General features: G+C 38.3%; 1 long non-coding RNA gene across 1 annotated transcript; it reads left to right on the top strand.

The window, feature by feature from the left end:
• Positions 1–776: 776 nt before the first annotated feature.
• LOC129015796 (uncharacterized) lies at positions 777–1,528 on the top strand. The gene is made up of 2 exons (XR_010124341.1): positions 777–959; positions 1,139–1,528. It is a non-coding gene; the product is annotated as an uncharacterized LOC129015796 (long non-coding RNA).
• Positions 1,529–6,540: the final 5,012 nt, after the last annotated feature.

Below are 6,540 nucleotides of genomic sequence, written 5' to 3'. Positions count from 1 at the left end.
TTCCCAAACGTTTGCTTCTTCCTAAGTCTAGTCATTCACATTGCTCCTTCAAAAAGCATTTTACTTAAATTATATTTACATGGCAGAACTCATTTTCAACTTTCTTCTCATCCAATGTGTTAAAATATCATGGGTATTAATTCTGTTTTGTTTTGTATTCAATATATGCGGTTCACATTGAAGAATAAGAAAATCTCCTCAAATAAAGATAGCCCCAGAATAAACCTACTGGTTTGAAGAGAGATCTAGTTATGGCTCCTGATATAGCCTGGATGTGTGTCTCCATTCAAATTTCATACTGAAATGCAATCCCCAATGTTGGAGGTTGGGCCTTGTGGAAGGTGTATTATGCCATTCTGGCACTTCTACAAAGAAATACCTGAGACTGGGTGATTTATAAATAAAAAATATTTAATTGGCTGACAGTCCCACAGACTGTACAGGAAGCATGGCAGCATCTGCTTCGGGGGGTGGGAGTGGGAAGGCAGGGCGCTCAGGAAACTTACAATTATGGTGGAAGGCAAAGGGGAAGCAAGCACTTCTTACGTGGCAAGAGCGGGAGCCGGGGAGCGGGTGGTGCCACACACTTTTAAACAACCAGATCTCACCAGAAGTCACTCACTATCATGAGAACAGCACCAAGGTGGAAATCCACCACCATGATCCAATCACCTCCCACCAGGCCCCACCTCCCACACTGGGAACTACAATTTCATACGATATTTGGGCGGACACACAAATCCAAACCATATTAGGAGGTGTTTCGAACATGGGGGTGGGTTTCTCATGAATGGTTTAGCACCATCCGCCTTGGTACAGTCCTCCTGATAGTGAGTGCATTCTCGAGAGATCTGGTTGTTTAAAAGTGTGTAGCTTTTACATGGCTGTAAGTTTCCTGGGGGCCCCTCCAGAAGCCCAGCAGATGCCAGCACCATGCTTGCTGTACAGCCTGCAGAACTGTGAGCCAATTAAACCTCTTTTCTTTATAAATTACCCAGCCTCAGGTATTTCTTTGTAGCTATACAAGAACAGACTAATACAGTTCCTGTTCAATACAAGTGTTAAAATTCTGGTTTGAATGTGCTTATTTTGCTCTACATAATTTTTTCTTATTGCTCTTCTCCATGTGTCTATTCAGAAAACCTCGAGGTCAAAGAACTTGTGTAATACTGGAGAAAAGAGTGCATACATGAAAGAGAAGGACTGAGATTGTGTCTAAGAGAAGCTACTGAATCAGATGTTTTAAGTCCATGTATGGAAGGAAAGAGTTTTCTTCGCGCGGCCGTATTTTCCTCTGTCGGTGACAGCTCCTCCGAGAACAGCTCTGAACTCTGTGTTGATAGTGAGAAAGAATATTTACTTTCCCAAATTATTTGACCCTACCAGCTGTATACATTGGTGGTCCAACATCAAAGACAATTAACAAATCCACTAAAGACACAAGGACAGTTTTTGAAGTCAAAGTTGTGCATATATTTTGTGTAACTAAGATCCTCTACCTTTAATTAATTAAAGCTATTGGTGGCTATGAATGGGTTTTTTAAACATTATTTTACAAGTCTTTCATTTCAGAGAGGGAAATAAAGCTTTTTCATCCTTTGATATCCAGACGCTGTAACCAAGACAGCTGGGTTCCTATGGGTCAAAGACAACAAATTATAATTTACCACACCATAAGAATAAACAAAACTTTAATTTATAATGTAGCTAAAGAGTTCTTCCTGTTGTAGAATTTTGCCACGATTTACATGGTGATGACATCAAAGTCTTGTCCTCCAGACACACGTGTCCCCTTTACTGAAAGGGGAGAACCAGAGGACCTAATGCTCACCATTCCTCTATGCTTATGTAATATCGGGTGACCCTTTTACAAGCAGCAAATACAGGCACTTAGTTGCTGAGAAATTATAGAGGGAATAAAAACAGAGTGGTCAACTTTCTAAAGAGATTATAACTAAAATGAAAAGCAGAGGGGAAAATAAAAGTATTATACATATATAGGAATAGAGGCATTACATTTTACGCTATAATTGAAAGTTGGTGTAATTTAGTTCCTTTTAAAAATCCAAATATGGATGTGTAAACATCTCAAACACTGGCATGCATCATTCTTTGTAGGTGGATCAGTCTAGGAAAGGTCAAGAAAGCTCCACCCCCTTTTACAAAAAAAATCACGTGGTTATTAGTTCTTAATCTGTGAAATAGCCTGTGTAATACTGTATTTCCTCAAATCAAAGATTCCATCCATTTTAAGACATACTACTATTTTATTTAGCAAGAAAAAGAAAAAGCTATGCCAATTAAGCTATGACATATGATCAATTTAAAACACATTCCAATTTCAGAGATATTAAAATGTGAAAAAATGTGCATCTTAGATTTGAAGAAATACAGTGAAATCTTGTCTATACATATATTCACATAGGAACAAAACTCGACAATAGTTCTGGAATACAGTAGGATACTTCTTAACAGTATCAAATGTATAATGAATTCTTTAAAGAAGAAGAAAGAGACATCTCACAAGAAACATGGAAAATTAACTTATCTATACACATTCAGAAATACTTTATATTTTCCAATACATTTTTCCATTATGTTCTTACATATTTATTTAAGTGTATTGCTTTTCTACTGATTACATAAGTAAAAAGTGCTTATAATTTAAAAAGTGAAACTTTAGAAAATACACAAAAATAGGATCCCGATAAAGATGTAGCCTGATTTTGATCTGTAATGATGCAGGCACTATTTTTTTTAAATAGTCTCTCCTCCTTTTCTCTTGCTTTGTTTCTTAATTCCAGATAGCCTCTTCCCACACACACAGCTGCTGCTGTAGTTGCTGCTAGAGCCCCCATCAGTCTCTACGATGCTTACCCAGCTTCTAGAGCCTTTGCCCAATTTGCAGTGGGAGACATTCGGCCTCAATCCTTCCATTCCATTTGATTCCTTTAGAGGAGGGAGGAAGGAAGAGGGATAGGGGTGGGTTCGAATTTTAAGATATTAGGACTCTGGATTCAGAAATAGCTTCAGGGAAGTTCAAGGTTAACACTTAATACTGTTTCAACTATTTCAACTACTTTACAGATACTAAGGAGAAAAGAGTGGTTATGTTTCTCCTCCAAGTTTTTTTTTAGTGCTTTCTAGTTGATCCCAAGATTTCATTTTGATTAGCGTGGTAATACTAGTGCACACATATTAACTAAAAAACTCAGAGTTCCATTGCTACTTAGGATGATGAATGCCATAAAAAGAATATTGCTCCTACTCTAACAACCACAAAAGAGTCAGATGATCTACAAAACTGTAACTATTCTTGAGCCCATCAGAGGGCTGAAGTCATAACACAGCCAATTAACCTGAATTCCAAAGAGGGACAAGCTTTCCAAAGTTAGATTGCACACAAAGCTTTTTGCAGAGCAGGGGAGACAGAAGTGGTCACCATTCAACTAGGCAAGAAAAAAATCAGCCAAAATTTGAATGAATTCTTAAAGGGCAAGTGTGGGCTGGCATGTCAATTTGGAAGAGCTAGAAGCCCCAGACACAGGGGAAGTTTCACTCACAATCTCAGTTTCAACCTCAGTTTCATGAGCCTCCCCCTGGGTATGCATACGGAAGACAAAGACAGGGACCAGAGCAGGAAACCTGAGAGAGCCGTCCTTCAGGGACACATCTGCTGCTGATGGAGACAGGCACTGATGAAGACCCTTTCAAGCAGACACACCTGTCTGTGGAGTTGGGCAGGAAATCTTGGGCTCAGGACTCTGCAATGATGCCAGACACAGGTCAGCTACTGCTAGGAGAGAGACAAAAAATTCTCTCTCACCTAAGACCAACCACAGATACAAGGCAGAATCCAGCTGACATAGAGAGGAGATGAAGGAATGCTGAGAAAACCCCAGTTTTGAGGCCCAGGCATATAGGGCCTGCCTAAGACTGAGGCTGGAGCATTACAAGAGAGAGTCCCCTCTGCCCCCACCCAAGCCCAAAACCAATTAACAAGCAACAGTAGTTTAACACTGGGAAGGCAAGAACGTGAAAAGAGACCCTCTGTGTTTCAGGCAAGCAAGGTAGAATGGGAACACTGAGAAAAGTCATCCAGTACTCCAGATCCCACTCTAAACTCAAAGGAATGGCAGCCATCACCAAGGGATTTGAAGCCTATTCAACTCAGTCTCTTCATTTCTTCTCCATACAATGTCCAGCATTCAATAGAAGAGTACAAGACACACAAAAAAGCAAGATAAAGCATGCTATTGTCAAATGATCGACCAACAGGAGCAAACACAGAGATGACTTCAATGCTGAAACTATTGAACAGACTTTAAAATAACCATGATTACTATTTTAAATGATCTAGTGAAAAGGTTAGACAACATGCATGAACAGGTAGGAAATTTAAGCAGACAGATAGAAACTATAAAAAGAGTCCAATGGAAATGTTAGAAATTAAAACATTTTTAGAGATGAATAATTCATTTGATAGGCTTATTAGCAGACAGGACACAGTGAATGTAAAGACAGATTAATAGAAAGTTCCAAACTAAAACACATAGAGAAAAAAGAATAAAAAGAAATAATTTTTTTTTTTAAAGTAGAGTTATGGGGCAAATCAAATGGCCTAAAGTATGTGTAACTGAAGTTCAAGAATAGAGATAACGGACAAGAATTTTCCAAAGTTAATGAAAAACAACAAACCACAGATCCAAGAATCCCAGAGAATCATAAGCAAGATTTTTTAAAGGAAAATAAAAATTAAAAACACTGATATATTGCATAGTCAAACTGCTGAAAAAATATTTAAGACAGGCAGAGAGAAAAAGAGACATTGCATTTAGAGGAAGAAAGTCAGAATCTAAAGTAGCATCACTTATTTCATTTAAAACCATAAAATTGTAACCCTCATATTGTGCAACTTAAATTTTATGTTTAATGTTTCCTCATATATTTTGTCTCCCTTATTTGACTGTAGACATTAAGGAAAGAGACCTAGTCTTAATACTGTATTAATATTACATTTATCCTCTTCTACGCTGCTTGACAAAGCATGGGTATTCAATAAGCACTTCTGACTTCGGAGCAGATCCACTTTTTACATGATTTTTTTTTTGCATAGGATCAGTAAACTTTTTCTTACAGGCCATACAAAGTCTTAAGATATAAAAGTACTTCTAGATTAACTTTATGAAACTTTTAAAGCTTACATTCTCTACCTTTTATTTTTCAGAAATAAAAGATAAACATTTGTGAAACTGGCTCTACATTTAGCAAAATGAGATTATGGAGCCTCCCCACTCTGATACTTCCTTTCTCCAGCATTCACATATTGAATTTTAGATAATATTGTTACCCACACAACAGGTGGGTTTTATCACTTGGTGGGTGACAGTCCAAAGACCACAACCAAGGAGGATTTAACAAAGGGATTTTATTACCTACAAGTAAGGAGGACAGCTGGGGCAGTTTCCCAAAGCAGTACCTCCCAAACAATGGTGAAAACAGCTTTCATTAGGCTAGTTAGCTGAGCCATTGTATGCGGAGGCAGAGTAAAGGCAGAGACTGTGAAGTAGCTGATCATGCTTCTCCATATGTCACATGTGTAGGAAATGGCAGATAAGCTCCTTCCTGGGTGGGGTTTTTAGTATGATAATGAGGAAAGTTCACAAGGTTCATCTCCAACTCAGGCATCTCTGGACTCAACCAGTTTTTGTTCATCTAGAGCTGAGCTTCACTCTGGAACTTTTTGAAACAACTCAAGATGCAACAGTTACAAGTGGGTGCTTTTTCAGGGTGCATACCCAGAAACCTGGGGATCTTGGGTTACAATATCATATTCATCCACGTATTATTTTGTTATCTACAATTCTCTATGTGTAATTTGTCTTTTCCTCCACAAACAGATTGTCAATCCTTCAAAATAAGGTCTGTAATGTCTGTATTTTATATCTCATGCACAACAGATGCATAATAAAATATTTGGTTACTAATGTTAAAATAATAACAATATCTAGGAATGTCCAGCTCTGACCTGCTACGTTTAGGTCCCAGGCCCAAGAAGAGGGAGCCTACAGTAAAAGATGTGGAGTCCATTGCTGAACTCGACCTTGACCTTCATCCACACTCTCAGCTGCTTGTTCCCCACTGGGCTCAGCTTCACCTTTCAGGCCTCACACACCTGTAGGTGGGGCCAGGTCTGAGGTTCCCTGACATATTTATCTCCCTGGTTCCACAACTATCATTCTATCCCCTTCTCATAAGCTGCATACCTAGTTCTAATTCCAGCCCCGGGAGTCAGGCTCTGGACAAGAAGTAATCTTGAAAGGTATGAAAACAAACAAATCTCTATATAAAGCCACAGTAAAAAGGTGATATGATCGGGTATGTAAACCATTCTTCTACTAGGATTATATTTAAGAGAAATGCAGCACATTTTCACACAACAAATATCTATGAAATCAAAGAACATAATCCCCAAATTATTAGTTTAGTAGAATGTTTAAATAAATGGAATGCTTAGCCTGCCAACTTCTCATACAAGTA

The sequence above is a fragment of the Pongo pygmaeus genome, chromosome 18 (assembly GCF_028885625.2).
Source record: "Pongo pygmaeus isolate AG05252 chromosome 18, NHGRI_mPonPyg2-v2.0_pri, whole genome shotgun sequence".
Lineage (NCBI taxonomy): Eukaryota > Metazoa > Chordata > Mammalia > Primates > Hominidae > Pongo > Pongo pygmaeus.
The sequence above is the reverse complement of the archived record's forward strand: the minus strand, read 5'-3'. Positions and strand labels throughout refer to the sequence as shown.